We start from the raw sequence: 22,432 nt of genomic DNA, 5'->3' as shown, positions 1-22,432 counted from the left end.
GACTTTTTCTGTAACTTTATTTGGTGCATTTTCAATATTTTTACAACTAAAATGAGCAGCTGACAAAGGAACATGGTCCTTGCTGTATTTGCTTTGCATCATTCCTATAATTCTGACAATAATTACAATTAGCATGAATGGAGTTGGTGTACTGTTTTGGTCACTGCTAGATCAGAAAGGAAGTACAAAAGACCAACGAGGGTGAATCCAAATAGAATAGAAGTGAACAATTTGGTAAACTTAAGCCTCAGAGCCTAGAAAATGCTGTCGGGCGGAAACCATCCTGAAGTCTAACAGATGGTCTGCTGCATGCTTCATGGTGAGTTGTAGGATTTGCAGTTTGATATCACTCAGAGTGCCATGCCACATAATATGTAAAGAATTAGCAGGACTGCTAATTTAAATTAATGAATAGGTAAAATTTTGTTTCTGCTAAAATATAGACGCCACACATCCTTCCATGAAACCTGCAAATTAGTCTATTAATATTTTAAAGTCATTTATTTTGGAATTGTTTTAATGCTACATTTGTTAACTAGTAATGAGAAAGTTGTTTGGTTGAATTATTAGAATTTCATCCATCTGTATCATCACATTCAAATTAGATTGTCACAAATTTCCAATTTTTTCTGTTTTAAACTTTCTTTTATGATTTAAATATTTAAGATTACTCAAGAAAAATAATCTTCAGATGTAACCAAAGCAGTAATTTTAAAATAACTTGCACCAGGAAATAACTGTGAAAATTATATTTTTGGTTTGTTTTACAAGTATTTTAATCAAACTGTTATGAAATACCTCTGGGAGAGGCAGGATCTAAACCTGTACCTCCTCCTGGTCTAGACGTAGGTACACTACCACTGCTCTTCAAGACCATTAGAATGTAAATAGCAGATGATTTTGATCTGTCAATTTCTAGATAATGAGCCCAGCACACTTCTGCTGGGATCTCTGCAGTCTATTTCCTTTACAAGCTGGCTAATTTGATTTTACATTGAAGCTTATGAATAAATTAATGCTCTGACCAATTATTTTAGCTACACCAATCAAGATGACCACAAAAAGAAAATTGCATTTTCATTACAGGCTGCTTTAAAGAAACAAGGCACAACCTTTAAGTTCCCCGTTGCATTACACGCTGTCCTGCCTTGGAATAATATTGCTTTTCCCTCTCTGTCGCAGGGTCAAAATCCTTGAAGTGCCTTCCTAACAGTACTGTGGGAGTTTCTAAACTGGGACTTCAAAAGGCAGCTCACCAGCACCTTCTCTGGGGTAGTTATGAATTGGGTATAAATGTTGGTCTAACCAGCGATACTGACAACACATGAGCAAATTACAAAAAAGGGACAGCTGGATATAACATGAGAGGTCAGTGATTCTCTGGAAAGGGAAAACCTATTGATTTATGTACAATCAATCGTCTATGAAATTGCAGAATTATCTATACTTGTTTCATATTTTTCTTTTTTTACCTGAACCAAAAAAGCTCAGCTGGATGTAATAACTCGGGCTATGTCATTAACAAAAGACTGAATAAATGAGTAGCATCGTTTACTGTTAAATTATTATTAAACATGTTTAATTTTAGTGAAATTATTTCATAAACTTTCATTTTAAATTTTTAATCATGCATTTAAGATGTCAGGTTACAGCACTGAATGTTAATATGTCTTTTCCCAGGGTTATGCAATAAACTGATATGGAACAACTAATTTAAAGACTTGACATGTACTGCCATTAAAAAATATCATTACCAGAGTTCAGTCGGTAGAGATGAGGGCACTGTAACACAATAATTTAATCTTCAAACCAGTGGAAGGCAAGTCTTATCTGTGTTGACTGATATTCTAAAATCTGGAATAAAGTAATTTCAAATAATGAAGAACTCTTACCTGATAATATAAGTAGTTACAGTTATCAGAGAAACAAACATTAGCTATTATTGAATGATTGCTGTCTACATATATAAAGAGAAATAGTTACAACTGGGAAAGAGAGGTGTTGGACTAACAGTCAACAAACAGTTGTTTTTGTAGTTTTTTGTTTTATTAGCCATTATAGAATATATTAACAGTGGATATGGAGTCTAACGGTAATAATTTAAATAAAGATTTCCATTATTGAGAACAAAAAGTAAAGAAAATTACAGTACACGAACAGACCCTTGGGCCCTCCAAGCCGGCAGCGATCCAAAGAAGATTGTATTTGTAATTACTTTGGAGAAGGATGGCTGAAACCAATGGTAAAATTGTTAGGATATTATTCTGAATGCTGCACTTTGTAATCAGTGGAAAAATGAAATGGATGTGAAAACAGATTACGTCTTCATCAAAAGAAAAGTATAAGGTATGAACTTGGCACTATCAATTGCAACTAGAAGCAGGATTATGTATAAAATATTTTCATAGATGTAGATCAACAATTGGATACTGAGGAAAATTTTGAAATTCTATTAACATTTACGGACAATGTTTATAAAAATTATGATCTATTAAATACATACAAAGCATGGTTAGTCTTTGATAGGTATTGAAAGCTGAATGATTATTCTATAGACAAATATATCATGGATTTTTTCAGGCTACATTCAAGAATGCAAAACTTGCGTTTGAAGATTCCTAACACAGTACTTACCTTTAATTTATTCAGTGGTACTAAGGTGTCAGAATGGATATTCTCTTAGTTATTAACTGGATTTTCAGAAAGAAAAATACCTTTGATTAGATTAGATTAGATTACTTACAGTGTGGAAACAGGCCCTTCGGCCAAACAAGTCCACACCGACCCACCGAAGTGTAACCCACCCAGACCCATTCTCCTACATTTACCCCTTCACCTAACACTACGGGCAATTTAGCATGGCCAATTCACCTAACCTGCACATTTTTGGATTGTGGGAGGAAACTGGAGCACCCGGAGGAAACCCACGTGGACACGGGGAGAACGTGCAAACCTGAGGCGGGAATTGAACCCTGGTCTCTGGCGCTGTGAGGCAGCAGTGCTAACCACTGTGCCACCGTGCCACCCACTTTGTCAGAAGCCTGAAAAAATTTCTGGGAAAATAATCAATTCTGGTAACTTCCTGACTCAAATAGGGCATTCAGCAGTCACACACAAATGGAAGTTAATGTTAATCATATTTCGATACCATCCACATGAGGGGAGCAAGGTCAGTGCAAAAGAAGAATTATAATGAGAAGAATTGAATAGAGACACTTCTGACACCAGGACAAGTGCAAGGAATTAGGGAAGTATAATAGAGGAATGAACCCTAAGTTTCCCAAGGTATGTTCAACAAGCGTTTCAGATGTAACTCTAAATATCATTATGTAATGAATTATGCAAAACAGAATAACAAATTTTACAGAACGATGCACAACACTGAAGATTCATAAGAAGTTAGAAACACTGTCAGGAAAATAAAATTCTCCTGGTTGCAGGAAATATCAGGATGGTAATGAATGTTTCAGTTGCAGATTCATTCATTTGTGCTGTGTTGGACAGTGGATACACATCCACAGTGTATAGAATACATTGGTTAAAATGTTAGCTAAATTTGTAAACTCATAAGGATCAAAGTCAGACCACAGAATTTGAGAATTCTACATGTTTCAAGTTTAGGGGTAACAACACACTTGAAAAGAGTGGCAACTCCATGTAAAATAATGGTGGCAAGCTGTACTATCAGCACAACTATTGTGTTATGGGGAAAATCACCAGCCTCAGAATCAGAGTCGGGATTCAATGACAAGAGTTTATTGTTCAAGGAAATACCAGAGTTCCGAGGAGAGAAAGACACCAACAGCACAGTGGTCAGCTGCGAGTCTTCTCTCAACCTGGAGCACATGTCAAGATACTTTTATACATTTTGTGATGTAATAGGTCAGTAATGGGGCTATTGTCTCTGTAACATAGTTTGTTTATTGTAAACATTGCAGAATCATGAATAGTTTCGATGCAGTCACTGTCAGTTCCAGTGCAGTCTTTGTTAACTTCAGAGCGGTCTTTGTCAGTTTCAACACAGACATTGTCAGTTCCAATGTCTGCTTGGAGGTCCATCACTGTGGTAATGGGTGCTAATCACTCTTCCTGAGAAGGACGATTACTGCAGTCCTGGCATGGGAGACTGATTAGCAAGGTTAGATCTCACAGAATACAGGGAGCACTAACCATGTGGATACAGAACTGGCTCAATGGTAGAAGACAGAGGGTGGTGGTGGAGGGATGTTTTTCAGACTGGAGGCCTGTGACCAAGTGGTGTGCCACAATGATCAGTGCTGGGTCTACTTCTTTTCATCATTTATATAAATGATTTGGATGTGAGCATAAGAGGTAAGTTTGCAGCTGACACCAAAATTGGAGGTGTAGTGGACAGCGAAGAGGGTTGCCTCAGATTACAATGGGATCTTGATCAGATGGACTAATGAGCTGAGAAGCGGCAGATGGAGTTTAATTCAGATAAATGAGAGGTGCTGCATTTTGGGAAAGCAAATCTTAGCAGGACTTATACACTTAATGGTAAGGTCCTAGGGAGTGTTGCTGAACAAAGAGACCTTGGAGCACAGGTTTGTAGCTCCTTGAAAGTGGAGTCACAGGAAGATAGGATAGTGAAGCAGGTGTTTGGTATGCTTTCCTTTATTGGTCAGAGTACTGAGTACAGGAGTTGGGAGGTCATGTTGCAGCTGTACAGGACATTGGTCAGGCCACTGTTGGAATATTGCGTGCAGTTCTGGTCTCTTTCCTATCAGAGGGATGTTGTGAAACTTGAAAGGGTTCGAAAAAGATTTACAATGATGTTGCCAAGGTTGGAGGATTTGAGCTATAGAGAGAGGCTGAACAGGCTGGGGCTGTTTTCCCTGGAGCGTCGGAAGCTGAGCGATTACCTTATAGAGCTTTATAAAATCATGAAGGGCATGGATAGGATAAATAGACAAAGACTTTTCCCTGGGGTGGGGTAGTCCATAAATGGAGACCATAGGTTTAGGATGAGAGGGGAAAGATATAAAAGAGACCTTTTAATGTTTTCACACAGAGGGTGGTACATGTATGGAATGAGCTGCCAGAGGAAGTGGTGGAAGCTAGTACAATTGCAACATTTAAAAGGCATCTGGATGGGTATATGAATAGAAAGGATTTGGATGTATATGGGTCAGATGCTGGCAGATGGAACTAGATTGGGTTGGGATATCTGGTCAGTATGGATGGATTGGACTGAAGGGTCTGTTTCCGTGTGGTACAACCCTATGACTCTGTGGCTCTATTATCAGTCTGTATTGAGTCCATATCAGACGATTAGTATTTCTATCAAAGGTGTTGGCTGGGCCCAGACACTTCGATGGGCAGTATATGCTACTCGTGTATTCTCTCCCTCACCCACCTTAAGGAGAAAGTGAGGACTGCAGATGCTGGAGATCAGAGCTGAAAATGTGTTGCTGGAAAAGCGCAGCAGGTCAGGCAGCATCCAAGGAACAGAAGAAGGGCTTATGCCCGAAACGTTGAATCTCCTGTTCCTTGGATGCTGCCTGACCTGCTGCGCTTTTCCAGCAACACATTTTCAGCCCCCACCCACCTTAAATTAATCAACTAGGTTGTGAGTGCATTGTGCTGGCATTCTGGTAGCCCCAGGCAGTATCTGTGTTTGCTCTGCTATCTCTCTCCATATTGTGGTCCAGTGGTCATCTTGTGTGTGAAGTGACCAACTTATAGCTCAGTGACCATCTTGTGTGTCCATGTGCTGAGTGTCACCGTGCCATCTCCCACTTCAGTAACAAGAAATACCCTTACTGCTGAACAGATTGCCTATGATAAAAGCTCAAACAAAGCTGGAAATGGAACATGAAAAGGCAGTTGTTTTTGGGAAGTCAGTGGATTTACAGTTTATGCAATCTGGACAATACCGTATTTCCTTAATGAGGTCTAATTTCTCTCAAAGAAGTGTTTTCAAATTCATAGTTGAAAGGAAAAACAGGCTGATTGTCTTATAAATTGACATTTTGCCCCTGCATCTTCACTAAAATTTTAAAAATTGTCTGAATGACACAAGATTAAGGACAAAGTGCAAACTAAACCTACAGAAGAGATTGTGATAAATGTGATATAAGGCAAGCATGTAGAAGGAAACCATCACAGTTTGTAGTGAGGCTTCCATGATTGAGAGCTTATGGCAATGGACTTTTAGCTGTGGAATAAGGAAAGAAAATCATTTTGGGCTGATTCTTACTTCTATGGCTTAGTATGAGTTGGTTTTAATTTTTTTTGTGAAGAGGCCTAATGCGTTTTCTCACTGTATCTTACCAGCTTGCTACATGAACTAGTTATCCCATACCATGGCATTTATCACATCGGAATCTTGCCCCATCTTACCAATTGACATTCCAGAATAAATTTCCATTTAGCTGACGTTCTGGAATTCACAGGTGTCCACTAAAATGTGCCTTCTTTAAAAGCCAATCAGCCTGGAGATGCATGCATAGTTGTTGAGATTTGTGCTAGATGTGGCAGAAAGGAGATATTATCACTCTTTTTTTCTGGGCAGCAAACTGGAGGCCCTGCTGGACAAACTGTTGCAGAGGCAATACAAAGCCAGCAGATGAAGCCATGATACATGACCACTGCCCTCATCCATGTCAGCCTGGTGTAAGATTGTCAACTGGGTGAGAGCAGTCTCTGTTGTTAATACTTCTCCAACTGCACCAAGTAACAGTTGTACTAACCCTTTCATTTACCTTAATACCAGCTTTTGTCTCATTTCAGAAAAAAAAACACAAAAGGGAAAAAAATCCTGAAAATAATGGTCAGCTGCCTGACATTCAGCTCCACATTATTTACATGAGAATACAAGAGATGATTTATGAGTGTCTCCTGGATTGGTATTAGAGGCTGCTCTTGAATGATTGTACCAGGACTCTCTGACCCGAGGTTATTTCTCTTTACTTGACTGAGGCCTGCTCATGGCTATGACAAGTTTCATGTTTTTGTTTATGTGCTAAATGGCAAGACAAGACAGAAGTACCATGAGCCTGATGTCTCTGGCTAAAGGGTTAGAGTGCAAAAGGCTAGGCAGGGCAATGCATTGCAAGGCAGAGATTCTGCACGTATCCAGTTCAGGTCAAACTGTGTGAGTGATGCAGCATTGAAGTGCAGAAGCAGCCGTAAGTGCCAGTGTCCATGGATGTGATGTGTGTGTGGCTGGTGCCAATGGTGTGTGCCCTGAAATGTTGGTACACAGTATCCAACATGGAGATCATTCGGAGCAAACTGTGTACTGAATTTGCCAGCACTCACTCTGATTTCCATCTCAAGTTTTCTTAATATCTAGTTTGTTTGGCTAATTTAGTAAAATGTAAAACAGGATACAGTTCTGATGAGAGGAGTTGGGCCAATAACAAGTAATGATCCACCTTAATTGGCAGCTTGCTGCTGCTAGCAAGAAACTTATCGCTTTATCAAAATGATAAAAGATGGGGCGAGATACCCTGACATGGAGATTGGCCTCACCAGATTTTGCATTTGATTCTGCCACAAATCTCGCCATCTCGCTGGAATTAGCCAGTTTACCATAATATTTAACAACAAAAGAAATAGAGATTTTGAATGAATAATGCAGAAATGAATCAATAAACTGGGGCCGTTGACTAACCTGCTCACTGACAATGAATTTAAAGATTTGTGAGAATATGAACATTGTAGTGATGGATACGGCAGCAGGAAGTCTCTTTATAAATAAATTTGCGAAAGAAATAATTGATGATTGCATCTGTGCCACCTCGCGCTCCCATCGACTTCACAAACACCTTCCACCCTGATCTCAAGTTCACCTGGACCATCTCGGACACCTCCCTCCCCTTCCTGGACCTCTCCATCTCCATTTCCAGCAATTGACTCAACACAAACATCTACTTCAAACCCACCGACTCCCACAGCTACCTGGACTACACCTCCACCCAACACCCACCCTGTAAAACTGCCATCCCTTCCTCCCAATTCCTCCACTTGCGCTGCATTTGCTCCCAGGAGGAGCAATTCCACTCCAGAACATCCCACATGGCCTCTTACTTCAAGGACCACAATTTCCCCTTCCCTATAGTCAACAATGCCCTCCAGCACACTTCCTCCACTTCCCGCACCTCTGCCCTTGAACTCCACTCCACCAATCGGAACAAGGATGGAATCACCCCCGGTCCTCACCCTCCACCCCACCAATCTCCAGGTACAACACATCTTCCTCTGCCATTTCTACCACCTACAGTTAGACCCCACCACCAGATATATTTCACTTCCCATCCCTCTCAGCATTCCGCAGAGACCATTCCCTCTGCGACTCCCTTGTTAGGTCCACGCATCCCCCCACCAATCCACCCTCCATTCCTGGCAACGTCCCTTGCCATCGCAAAAGGTATAAAACCTACTCCTGCACCTCTCCCTTCACCTTCAGCCAGGGCCCCAAAAGATCCTTCCACATCTGGCAGAGAATTTCCTGCACATCCAAACACCTCATCTACTGTGTCCGTTGCTCTCAATGTGGTGTCGTCTACATTAGAGAAACAGGACGCCAACTTGCAGAACATTTTAGTGAACATCTCCAGGACACACGCACTAAACAACTCCATCACCCTGTGACCGACCAATTCAACTCTCCGTCCCAATCTGCCAAGGACATGCAAGTCCAGGGCCTCCTCCGCTGCCAAAACCTAGCCACCCGACGCCTGGAAGAAGAGCACCTCATTGATCCCGTGTGGTTGGAGGGTCCCAATGTCAATTTCATCAGTTTCCTCATCTCATCACCCCCACCCCACCTTAATCCAGATCCAACCCTCCAACCCGGCACCGTCCTCTTGAACTGTTCAACCTATCCATCTTCCTTCCCACCTACCCGCTCCACTCTGTGCTCTGATCTATCACCATCACCCCCTCACCTTCATCTACCTATCACCTTCCTAGCTAACTCCCCCCCAGCCCCACCCCCTCCCATTTATCTCTCAGCCTCCTTGGGCACCCACCCCACCACATTCCTGATGAAGGGTTTATGCCCAAAACATCGATTCTCCTGCTCCTCGGATGCTACCTGACCTGTTGTGCTTTTCTAGCGCCACACCTTTTGACTCTGATCTCCAGCATCTGCAGTCCTCACTTTCTCCCAACCATCTAACCAACCAAGTAAACTAAAATGTGCTCTGTCATGGGCAGTCCATATGAATAGTTTCTCGCAAATTGTATGGCCTATAGTCCATATCAATTCACTTTCTGGAGGAATACAAAAGTTCCTTAGTTATGATTGATCATCCCTCATCTTATAAAAGAATTACAGTTAGCCTCATCTGAGCAATTGAATGTCCTGCATGCATAAAGAAAGGCTTTAATTGAGGCTGAGATTTCAGAGAAAATTCAGCAAGCCTTATAGCATTCTGAAAGGTTATAATAAATATCAATGCCAGATACATGGCATTTAACAAAAGAGAAGAGCAGAAAGAGTGGAAAGGTTATATGTAGTGTTGGAAAACAGTAATTTTACAACATGGCAATTAGATTGCTAGGGGTGCATTCCTCAGGGTTAAGTAGCACTGATTAAATATTTATAGAAGTTGAACAATTAATAGATATTGATGAACCATGCATTTCACATACATATATTGTCGACAATTATGAGCAGCAGATCAAGGCAGATGATAGGACTGTTGTGGTGCAGTGGTATTGTCCCTAACTTTGAGCCAGAAGACTGGGGTTCAAGTCCCATGAGCTCCAGAAGTGCGTAATAACATGAGACAGGTCAAAAGAAGGGAAAAGAAGCATCAAGTGCCCAAATATTGGAAACAAACACATATGTAACATAGATGAAGGGCTGACTATTTAACAAGTTAGCACTGATTAGGACTATAAAGTCTTCTAAGCAACAACACAATGTCACCATAAAATAACAGATTCAAAAAGTTGCCAGTAAATGGAGGGATGCCACTATAATGGTGAGAGCAGGAAAGCCACCGACCCATGCAAATTACGAATAAATATGGAAGATGAGGTGCAGAAAGTAAAATGATAGATTAGCAAAATAAGGTATAGGTGTGGAAGGCCAGAAAATGCAGTCGAGGTTCATAAATTGGACCTGGAAGTGAACAAAACCCATAGATTTGCGAAAGGAATTCTGATCATAGTCATATCCAAAATGAGACAGCTGAGTAAAGGTCATAGCTTGACAAGAGCAAGAATGACAGGACAACAGGAAGCTCACAGGAACAGAGGGATATTGGGATGCTTGTTCACAAATCCCTGAAGGTGGCAGGACATGTTAACATGGTAATTAAGAAGGCATATGGGACACTTGCCTTTATCAGTCATGGCATAGATTATAAGAGCAGGGAGGTCATGTTGGACTTGTACAGAACTTTGATTAGATCACAGCTGGAATACTGTGTGCCATTCTGGTCACCTCACTGAAGAAAGGCTCTGGTTGCACTGAAGAAAGTGCAGAGTTTAGTCAGGATGTTGCTTGGGATGGAGCAGTTTAGCTGTGAAGAGAAAATGGATAAGCTCGATTTGTTATCTTAGGAGCATTGAAGACTGATTGGAAACCTGAGTGAGGTATATAAGATTATGAGGGGCATGGACAGGGTGGATTAAAAGCAGCTGATCCTCTTAATTGAAGGGAATAACTTTGAGGTGAAGGTAAGGAAGATTACAGGTGGTTTGAAGAAAAAAAGTTGATGGTGGGGATCTAGAATACACTGCCTGACTACCTCGCAATCTTTTAAATATACTTGGATAAGCCTATGACTCAAGTGTTGGAAAGAGGGACTAATGTAGATTTAGAAAAGGTTTTATCAGCATAGATTTGATGAGCCAAATGACATTTTCTATACTGTATGATTCTATGCTTCAACAATTCTATGAACAAGCACAATGCAATGGATTATGAATACCATAAGAAGTAAAATCTCTTGAGTTTGAGCTTTTAGTCTAGATTAGAGTGGTGCTGGAAAAGCACAGCAGTTCAGGCAGCATCCGAGGAGCAGGAAAATGGACGTTTTGGGCAAAAGCCCTTCATCAGGAATACAGCTTTTAGTTCATACTGAAAAATTAGAAGTTAAGTTGATAAAAGTTGCCAAACTGTACGAATTGGAAAGCTGGACAGAATTTGAATACACACTGAGATGTCAGATAGGGGATAGCCAGCTGTATTAGTATGCAGAGAAAAATGCTCCCTGACTTTAGATACAAGGTTAAATGTGGCTTGGGTTTTGAAGAGAGGCTTGGTGATCACTATGTAAGTGTTAATTTCCTGTACAACTTTAAAAAAAGCCTGTGGTTTGTATTAACAATTTTAATGACATATTCCTCAGAATGTAAATTGTTCCTAAATTTATGCAAAGAAAAAGTTTTAAACAGAAGGTATTTGAAACCACCTAAAGAGTTAGCGATAAGATAGGGAAACTGTTGCATCAAGGTATAGTGTTTCTCAATTAGGTTAATCCTGCTGGAAGTGAATTACAGGTGGTTCTGCTGTAATGTGTGCTTCATTAATGCAAATTTGCTATAACTGTTTCTAAAGCACAAACTTTTGAAGTATATATAGGTTATAATGTGATTCCAGACCCTTAGTTTAAATCGTGCTGCTATTTTCTCATAACACAGGATTGCACGAGAATAGAACTATCACAATATAACAGAACTGACTGTATATTCAATCAAAAGTAGTCCCAGCCGTGTTTTATTGGCATCACAAGGAGAAATTAGCAGGCATCTTTATGATGCATGTTGATGAATTTCTGTGGGGAGGTTCTGCAAAATTCAAGCAACATATGATAGAGAAAATTAAAAAAAAGTTTAAAGTTGACATCATTAATACTGAATATTTGATTTGATTTGATTTTGATTTGATTGTTGCATGTACTCAAGTACAAAAGTACAGGAGTACAGTGAAAAGTGTATAATGTTGCCACACATCTGGCATAGAACCTTAAGAACAAGGTAGAAAGAAAGACCAAAATTAAAAGTTAAACATTGCAGGAAGTATAGTGTAGTGTAAAACATAGGGAATAAGATTAAAAGTTACACATTGCAGAACTTCTTAGTTTTAATTAGAAGTGCTTAATTATAGTGCTTAGCCAAAGTGGGACCTCACTTCAAGGAATCATCTCGAGACTGGAGGTCCATGCTGAGGCCATGCTAAGCTGAAAGACTGCTGCATACTGCCAAAAGACCACCATGCCAGACTGAGATACTGCTACAGTGGACCACCAAAAGATTGTCACGACAGGCCGAGAGTCCGCCACTCTGGGCCAAAAAACTGCCTTGACTGGCCGAAAGTCCACCGTGACTGGTTGAAAGTCCATCGTGCTGGGCTAAAAGTCCACTGTGACTGGCCGAAAGTCTACCGTGCTGGGCTGAAAGTCCATCATGCTGGGTTGAAACTCAATCCTGGCGGGTTGAAAGTCCACCGTGATTGGCCGAAAGTCCACTGTGCTGGGTTGAAAGTCCATCGTGCTGGGCTGAAAGTTCATCGTGCAGGGTTGAAAGTGCACAGTCCTGGCCGAAAGTCCATTGTGCCGGGCTGAAAGTCCATTGTATGGGGCCGAAAGTCCACCGTGCTGGGCTGAACGTCCACTGTGCTGGGTCGAAGGCCCATCGTGCTGGGCTGAAAGTCCACCTCATCAGGCTGGGAGGCTGGCAGGCCAGACTGGGCAAGGAATGTGTGAGGCATAAAGTAAAAAAAGGTTTAAGATTAGATTACTTACAGTGTGGAAACAGGCCCTTCGGCCCAACAAGTCCACACCAACCCTCCGAAGAGCAACCCACCCAGGTCCATCCCCCTACATTTATCCCTTCACCTAACATTATGGGCAATTTAGCATGGCCAATTCACCTAACCTGCATATTTTTGGACTGTGGGAGGAAGCCAGAGCACCCGGAGAACATGTAAACTCCACACAGACAGTTGCCTGAGATGAGAATTGAACCCAGGTCTCTGGCGCTGTGAGGTAGCAGTGCTAACCACTGTGCCACCCAGATTGCTATTCAGGCTCCATGTGCCATTTATTTATATAGGATTACATATCAATCAGAATATGTTGTGGGTGACCTTGGATCAACATTCTTTCTTAGGCTATATCAGTCATATAAGTAGGAACAGAACAGAATGAAGATCCTTTAACTAGTTGTGTACTGAAATCAGACCCAATGCCTGTTGTGCAATACTGGATCTGAGTATCATGATAAAATGCGCTATGGCCAAGGAGGTTTTGCAAGTAAATTACTCATGGAAGAAATTAAATCCACAGAAAGGTACACACAAATTTCCAAACTTGGATAATCGTGAAGATATGAGATTAGTCACTTTAAGGATGCCAATCTTTCAATCTTTAATGATACTTTATAGTGTTACTTTGTATGCCAATCTTCCAGATGGATATTCTTATATTGTAGCCTTTATCTTATTCTTGGTGGAAAAAAATAATAAACATCCATTTGTCTTGGAAGCTAAGAAAATAAAAAGACTACTTAAAAACATTTCAGGTTTTGAAACACTGGCATTGGTGGAAGCAACTGATATGCAAGTATCCTTGTCTAATATTCTGAAAGAGATCCTATATATAGGTCAATCTGAGAAAAGAAAACTACCCATTGGATACCATGTGGATAACTGGTTTCTTTGGGACAAGGTTCATTCAACAAAGTGTTGCAAAGAAAAGCTTGAGAGTTGAACTTGATAATGTGAAGGAAATATTGGAAAGAAAATACTTCCAAAGCAAAATAGGTTGATTATAAATAATCAAATATAACGTTGAATAACAAAGTGAAATGCTTACCCAAATAAGTTATTATATTTCAGAACTGTTAGAGAACAGAAGGAGGCTATTCAGCTTATCATGGCTGCACAGCCCCTGAGAAGTTTAACTCAGTGCCAATCTCCTGCCATTTGCCATTACCCTGTGTTTTTTCTTACTTCATGTTTGCTTCTTTTGCAGAACACTTCAAAACTGTGCCCTCCAGTTCTTAATCCCTTTGGAAGCAGAAGAGTCCCTTACAACTTACTCTGTCCAGACCCCTGATGATATTAAAAACTTCATTGAGAATATGACTAAACAGGTGGATGAGGGTAAAGTGGTTGATGTGGTGTATATGGATTTCAGTAAAGCATTTAATAAGGTTCCCCACAGTAGGCTATTGCAAAAAACGTAGGCATGGGATTGAGGGTGATTTGGTGGTTTGGACTAGAAATTGGCTAGTTGAAAGAAGACAGAGGGTGATAGTTGATGGGAAACGTTTCCCCTGGAGTTCAGTTACTAGCAGAGTACTGCAAGGATCTGTTTTGGGGGCACTGACCTGGATGAGAGTGTAGAAGAATGAGTTAGTAAATTTGCGAATAATATAAAGTTTGGTGGAGTTGTGAACAATGCCGAAGGATGTTGCAGGTTACAGAGGGAGATAGAAAGCTGTGGATGTAGGTTTGCTCACTGAGCTGAAAGGTTCATTTCCAGACATTTTGTTACCTTACAAGGTAACATCTTCAGTGGGCCTCATGCAAAGCAATGCTGAAAATTCCTGCTTTCTATTTATATATTTGGGTTTCTTTGGATTGGTGATGTAATTTCCTGTGGTGAAGTGTTCTCTCCAATACATTCACATCCTTTGTAAAGTGTCATACCCAGAATTGTACATGATGTTCCAGCTGAGTTCTAACCAGCATCCTATATAAAGGCAGCATAACATCCCTGCTCTTGTCCTCTATGCCCCGATTCACGAAGCCGAGAACACTGTATACTTCATTGACATCTCTTGTTACCTGTCTTGTCACATCTAATGACTTTTACACATATATACTTATATCTCTGCTCCTGCAAACCCTTTAGAATAGCACCCTTTGTTTCATACTGTCTCTCATAGCCTTTCTACCGAAGTATATCATCTCACATTGAATTTCATCTGTCACCTATGAACCCACTCTGCCAACTTTTAAATGTCCTTTTGAAGTTCTGCTTTCATGGTCTAGAGTTCTCTCAAGTTTCATGTCATCTACAAACTTTGAAAACATCCCCTTCACACCAGATCCTGGATCATTTTTATATATATAATGGGGAAGAAAGAATCACATTACAATCCCTCTACAAACCTTCCTCCAGATTGGAAAAAATGCTCCTTAATCATTACTCTCTGTTTCTTAGCCCTAAGTCAATTTTGCATCCATGTTCTACAATTCCTTTTACTGCAAGACCTGTAATTTTCCATCCACATCTGTTGTGAGGTGTTGTGTCAAACATTCATTCGAAAATCCATGTGCACTATATTAATTGCCTGACTCTTATCAACATTCTCTGCTACCACTTCACAACATTAGAAAGTCAGTTGGACATAAATTTCCCTTAACAAGTTCATGCTGACTATCCTAAATTAACCTACATTGTTCCATGTGACTATTAATTCTAATCACAAATTTCTAGATGTTAACCCACCACTGAAGTGTACATTGTTCCCAAAGGCAATTTACAATGGCAAGAATTTAAGTGTCTTAGAATGTAACATCTTAAGGATCTCCTTAATTAGCTAAGTGCTCCCAATTAGTGGAAAGAATGACTTCTTTTTTCCAAACCCTTCTTTGCTTTCCTCTCACCCTCATAAATCTGGGAAAGGAGGTGGGGCATTAAAGCCACCATATGACACCATGGCTTTGATCACCTGCCTCCAGTCAATCTGATTCAGCATATGGAAATCCAACTCCTTTAAATATACCCAAAAGGGTTATGATTCCACATCTATCATTTCTTTTCAAAATCACAAGATAGAAACATCAAATCTATGTTTATTTGTGAATGGAGCAACCTCTTATAAAAGGTGAGAATTTGCCACTTCTGACAGAATAAACAGGAAATAAGCAAGCATTGTGGACTCTTGATTCCAGCACTTGTATCAACGGTGTCAGGAGAATTATTCCATGTAAACTTCAAGGCCATTTACCGCTCAGCTCCTGTTCACATTCAATTACCTCTGTCAGAGAAGGACAGCTAGGCATAGGAACCACATTGAGATGACTTTTATAGCTGTACTAGATGTAATTTTCAGTTTTTCTCCTTTCATGGGATTTTTCTTGTTTTCTAAGAATGACATGCAATATGCAACATATAACTAGTACTGAAGTACAAAATTTGCTTTGTATTCAGCACACAAAAGACATTTCTTATGACTTCAGAAGGTGGAGTTTCTTGTTTTTTTAAAATTCTCCTACCTTTAGGGATGAATAGCATTCTAAAAGATAAATCAGATTCAAACTATACAAAAGAAAATTAATCTTGCTGTCATTCTGCACAAGGTAAACTATTGTTTAGAAGTGGAATTATTATATCAAACCAGCAAAAACTTTTCAAGTAACGACACGACAAAGAGATCTGAACTGTAGAGTGCCAAAGGGGTCAGTGCTGGGCCCACAACTCTTTACAATATACAGATAGTTCTTCAATAATATGATGGTTGCATACTTGTGCAACCCTACCTTATAGAAAAATCGTACTTTAGAAACAGCGCTTAAAGTATTGGCGATGTAATTTCGTTAGAGACAACACACGTTTTAAAAGTTCAAACTTTAGATAGTGTCCCTAACTTGTCAATCGTGTTATAACAAATTTGTGTTAATGAAATGCACATTATAGCTGAACGACCTGAATATCAATGACTTAGGTGATGGAAGTGAATGTACTATTGCCAAGTTTGCAAATGACACAAGAATCGGAGGGAAGGCAAATGGTGAGGATTACAGAGAGTCTGTAGAATGATATAGAAAGATTAAGTGAGTGGATGAAAACTTGGCAGATGGAAAATAATATGCAGGAAGTTTAGAGGAACTGAATATTATTTAAATCCAGAAAGATACTGCTGAGGAGAGGTTGATTAGTAAGGGTAGTGTACTCATTGGAGTTTAGAGAAGTGACTTTATTCAGGACTTGACAGCATTGTTTCCCAGGTAAAAACAATGACTGCAGATGCTGGAAACCAGATTCTGGAGTAGAGTGGTGCTGGAAAAGCACAGCAGTTCAGGCAGCATCCGAGAAGCAGTAAAATTGATGTGTCGGGCAAAAGCCCTTCATCAGGAATACAGGCAGAGTGCCAATCTTCAAGCACTCTGCCTGTATTCCTGATGAAGGGCTTTTGCCCGAAACGTCGATTTTACTGTCCTCGGATGCTGCCTGAACTGCTGTGCTTTTCCAGCACCACTCTACTCCAGCATTGTTTCCCCTTGTGGGAGCAACAGGTCACCCATTTATGATGGAGGTGAAGAGGAATTTCTTCTCTCAAAAGGTATTGAATATGTGGAATTTTTATCACAGAAGGCTGTAATGGTTGGTTGTTGAAATATCCTTAAGGTTTAGCTAGACAGGTTTTTAATTAGTAAGGGAATCAAGGAATATGGGGAGAAAACAGGAAAAACAAGAAAGCAGAATTGAGGATTATCAAATTAGACATTATATCATTGAATGGTGGAGCAGACCTGATGAGCTAAATTACCTACTTCTGCTCCTACATTTTATAATCTTATTCATAACTGGAATAAGTACCAATATGCAATATTTACTTATTCTTCCAAATCATTATACTTTCTAAAATTTGTTTTTAAGACAAACAGTAGAATACACTGTTGATTATAGAATAAGTAATATATATTTGAAATACAAGAAAACATGTGATACTACAAAAATATACTACAAAAAATAAATTTCATCAGTTTATGCTTTATGTTGATATTTTGTACCTTTGACTTATGACCTCACCACATTATTTTCATAACTTTGAAATGGCTCTTCTTAAATCCTGGTAAAGACTCGATAACCAAAATGTTTGTTTACTTTTTCAGATACTTGCTGATCTGTTTAGGTCTATAATTTATTATTTCAATTCTGATTTGTGCTTTTTGATGTTCTATTCATCATTAGTTAAAACTTTGCCTTCAGAAGTTACTGAGGAATTTACCTTGATGAAGAAACATTACTCTATGCTTCATGCACAAGTGAATTTTCAAAGTTGGATGTGTTTTTGATTCAATTTCTAAATTACATTGACATTAAATCTAAATTTGGATAGAAATTGAATTTATCTGGCTAGTTGAGGTGCATTGTTAATTGAAATAAATTTCAAAGAAGATTGGATTTACTAATGGCAACCCTGCCTACATAAGAATGTTAGCGTGATTCACAGCAGGAAGCACAACTGGAAAAAGGTGAATCATAAATTACAGTGCACATCATGGGTGTTCTCAAAATGTGTCTTCCCTCTTCTCCATTAAGTAATAGTACTAGCCCTCTAACATCTGTGAAAATGCTGTTTTGAAAATCAAAAAGCCACTCAAATATTTCATACTGAGGATGTTGGCGGTGCAGATAGTTTTCACTTACCAACATTATCTCCTTCCTTTGTTAAAAGCAGTGACTTCCTACTGCTGTATATCAGTTAGAATCAGTTGCCCTTTATTTCATTGCCCATGTACCTGGATTGTATTTGCAGTACTTTGTATTTGATAAGGTTTCTCTCTCCTGCCTTCCACTGGGGATGATTTATCAATTAGGCGAAAATGAGGTCTGCAGATGCTGGGGATTAGAATTGAGAGTGTGGTGCTGGAAAAGCACAGCAGGTCAGGCTGCATCAGAGGAGCAGGAAAACCGATGAACTTATTGAGCCCCACACACTCTTGACATGTTTAATTCATTGTCACATTAACTAAAAAATGGTACTTGTAGACAGTATACACTGTGCATCATTGGTGGAGGGAGTGGATATTTGTAGATGTAGTACTAATCAAGTGGGTTGCTTTGTCCTGGATGGTGTTAAGCTTCCTGAGCAGTTTGGATATCAGTTACTTGCTGTAGGACCCATTGCCGCTAACCTGTTCTTGAAATCCCAGTATTGACATAGCTAATCCAGTGCAGCCTCTGGTCAATGGTATCCTGCAGGGCAATGCAAGTGGGGAGACAGAGGTGGTGGTGCCATTGAACGTCAAGCAACAATGGACAGATTCTCTCTTGTTCAGATAGTCATTGCCTAGTACTTGAGTGGCCCAAATATTACTTGCTAGTTATTAGGCCAAAGTTGGATATTAGGTGGGCTTTTGCCTGAAACGTCGATTTTACTGCTCCTTGGATGCTGCCTGAACTGCTATGCTCTTCCAGCACCACTAATCCAGAACAAAGTTGGATATTGTCCCAGTCTTGCTGTAGTTAGACATGGACTGCTCCAATATCTGCAAAGTTATAAAGGCTGGACATAGTACAGTCCTCAGCAAACAATCCTATTTCTGTCCTTATGATGTAGGGAAGGTCATTGATGAAGCAACTAAAGATTATTGGGCTGAATATATTGTTCTGAGGAACTCTTGCAGAGAAAACCTGGTGCAGAGATAACTGACCTGCAACCAACAAAACCATCTTCCTTTGCGCCAGGTATGACCCTAACCAGCAGAGAGTTTTTACTATGATTTATATTGGCTTTTGTTATGCTAGGGCTCCTTTGCAAGGGCTACATACAGTCAAATGTGGCTTTGATATTAAAAAGTTCATCAAACATTAAACGTGGAAGTACTAATCAATGAAGGAATATGAAGAATGAAATACTTGTTTTCCATGTGAGATCTCGACACAGTACAGCACCTTTAGGATTCCTATCAGTTGCTCATATGTTGTGTGTAAGCCTGCTCTGCACCACCTTCACATGGTGAGATACATCCTCCATGACCTGTGACTGGTTTTCATCTTCTTCATTCTGTCACATGCAACATTGTTGTCAACTTAACCTTTACATTGCTTTGCATGCATGTGCAAATTAGCTTTTGGTGGCCTTCATTGTCCCTTGCGTTACAACTTTGGAATCTACCGCCTGATAATACTTTCATCCTCATATCCTTTAATTTCAGATATAAGAGCCTGTGAATGCTCTTGCATGACTGTACGCCAACAACATCACTACTGTTGATGAGTCTTAGGTGTCCTTTTTCTCAGAACCAAATGACTCATGGGATGTTGTATTAGGAGTTGATGGAGCTTATTTGCTTTTGTTTTAAAGAGAGTGCTTTCTTTCAGTGAGAAGGCCTTAACTGAGAGCTTGCGTAATAGTATTTTTCGATTTCTGTTTCAATTCCCTCAAGTGGATGTGTTTGTGCTGTGCAGAAACATGTGCAAGCAGATCTACGGAGCCTTCAATTTATAATATGCATTCTCCACAAGGTCTCCTTCTGCAAGACAATCCAAGAGATAGATAGTGGTTGTAACCTTTTCATTTTGATTCATTCATCGCTGTAGATGACATTCTCCTTTCACATCTTCTCTATCTATCTTCCTCTTATCTGTGGCTATCAGCCCTTTCACAACTCATTTGATATTCCTGCTCTTCCTCCTGATCCCACTTCCACTCAGATTCCCATATCCTTAACCTTACTCCATTCACCAGTTACACTGGTTAAGTATTTAAGAATTTACCATGTGACTGTGCTTGCTCAGCCAGTCTTCACAGCTTACGTTGTAAGTCTGGTTATGAAGAAGCCAAGTCAGCAAAGTTTGGACTCACCACAGCTTGGAGGAAGAAATCCAAATCATCATGTAAACACGTCATTTCTATCAACTTTGTAACAGCCACGTTTCCCATTTGTGCCTAAGAAGAGTGCACCCATTAACATAATTCCTGTGGGTTGGAGTGCTAATGCATATTCAAAGATGCTAATGAATACAAAAATAAAGCATTCCCAACCATTAAGGTCAGAAAAGCTGACTCACCTGAGAGGTTCTAAGAACTTTATGCCAAAACTTTAACCCCTCCCGCAATCTTATTTGTCTTGCCTCTCACCTAATTAAGTTTGACCATGAGACCATAAGGTGTAGGAGCATAGAGAGGCCATTTGGCCCATTTCCTCTCACTGAGACCATGGCTGGACTGTCAACCCCACTTTCTTACCCTTTCTTCCACCTGTTCTTCTAAAAGCTTTGGATGGGCCTGGAAATTTCCACTCATAATCTGGGAATTTTCACAACATGCACTGCTCACTACTTAATACTACCAAAAATTGTATCCAAAATTGTGCCTGTTTTGGACATTGCTTGCTTTCTCACAAATATTCATTTAAACTTATTTATTATCTCTGAGCGTTGCAAAGTTTTTCTTTCCAAATTTGTTTTAGAGAACATTATTTGGTATATTTTGGCAACAACTTTAAGAAGTTTGGTTAATACAGTCAAAAATTGGTTCTGTCAAAAGATATATTGATCCATAGCATCAAATGGATATTGTGAGTAACATGATTTTAAATGACAGAACCTAACTTATGCAATAATAATTTACAATATTGTAGGCTTTCAATTGTAGTAAAATATCCTATGGTGCTTTACAGGATTGTTATTGAATGAAATTTGACAGACATTCAAAGAAGACGCTACTCGGTTCAATTAGCAGAAGCTTGGTCAATGAGGTCAACATTGAGAGGAAGGAGAAGTAGAGAGGCAGGAAGATATAAAAAGACATTCCAGAGTTTTGGGTCATGGCACCTGAAGTATACCTTCAACGTGGGAGTGAGTAAAATCAGAGATGCTTAATCAGCCAAAATTGTAGGAGTAAAATATCTAAGAGTTGTAGGGTTCATGGAAATGTCAGATATACAGGTGAGTATGGTAAATGTGGAATTTGATAGTTAGGTTAGGATGAGAATTAACTGGGAGCCAATGCAGACCAGTGAGCACAGGATGATTGGTGAATTGAGGGCACAGCAGCAGAGTTTTGAATAATTTCAAATTTACAGCAGATTAAACATGGAGACTGGACAGGGAGTACATCAGGATAGCTAAATCTGGAGGCAGTAAAGCGATGAAAAAATGAGGGCCTCAGCAGCATATTGGAAAAGGCAGGGCTAGAGTTGGACAATGCTACACAAGTAACAAGATAGTCTTGATGATGGTGTGGACATATTGTTGGAAGCTTATCTCAGGTTGCAATATGATGCCAACGAAGTGAACAATCTGGTTCAGCCTCAGTTGTCAGGGCTAAGATGGAGTTGGTGACCAGGGAATAGATTGTGTGATGGTAACAAGACAATGAGTTTGATTTTCCTAATATTTATTTGGAGGAAATTGCTGCAAATGCAGATTCCTGACAGAGGGGTTGGTACAAGGGAGGAGTTGACAAAGGTACTGATAACATAGAGAAGGGTATCATTGGCACAAATACGGAAAGGGTCAGATTGTAGATGATGATAGCTGAGATTGTGTTCTAGGGTAGATTCTTGGGGAATGCCAGAAGTAACTGTTCAGATGGAGAAAGAAAAGCCAGTGCAAGTGATTCATTGGATCCCAGTATGTAGATAAAAATTATGAGGTGAAAAAGTCACATTGAGTAGCAATGAGAGGGGTTGTAGGAGGATGATGCAGATAGCTATCTCAGAAGTTGCAGAAAAGATGGGAAGAATGAGAAAAGATAATTA

General features: G+C 39.8%; 1 long non-coding RNA gene across 1 annotated transcript in view; it reads right to left on the bottom strand.

Annotated features, from left to right (window-relative positions):
* Positions 1-1,751: 1,751 nt before the first annotated feature.
* The window catches only part of LOC122560057 (uncharacterized), a 76,700-nt gene continuing 56,019 nt past the window's right edge, over positions 1,752-22,432 (bottom strand). The window contains exon 3 of the long non-coding RNA XR_006314629.2: positions 1,752-1,854. This is a non-coding gene — a long non-coding RNA (uncharacterized LOC122560057). The remainder of the gene's footprint in view (positions 1,855-22,432) is intronic.

Source organism: Chiloscyllium plagiosum, unplaced genomic scaffold (genome assembly GCF_037043375.1).
Source record: "Chiloscyllium plagiosum isolate Xiang-an unplaced genomic scaffold, Cpla_swu_hap1 HiC_scaffold_15, whole genome shotgun sequence".
Lineage (NCBI taxonomy): Eukaryota > Metazoa > Chordata > Chondrichthyes > Orectolobiformes > Hemiscylliidae > Chiloscyllium > Chiloscyllium plagiosum.
The sequence above is the reverse complement of the archived record's forward strand: the minus strand, read 5'-3'. Positions and strand labels throughout refer to the sequence as shown.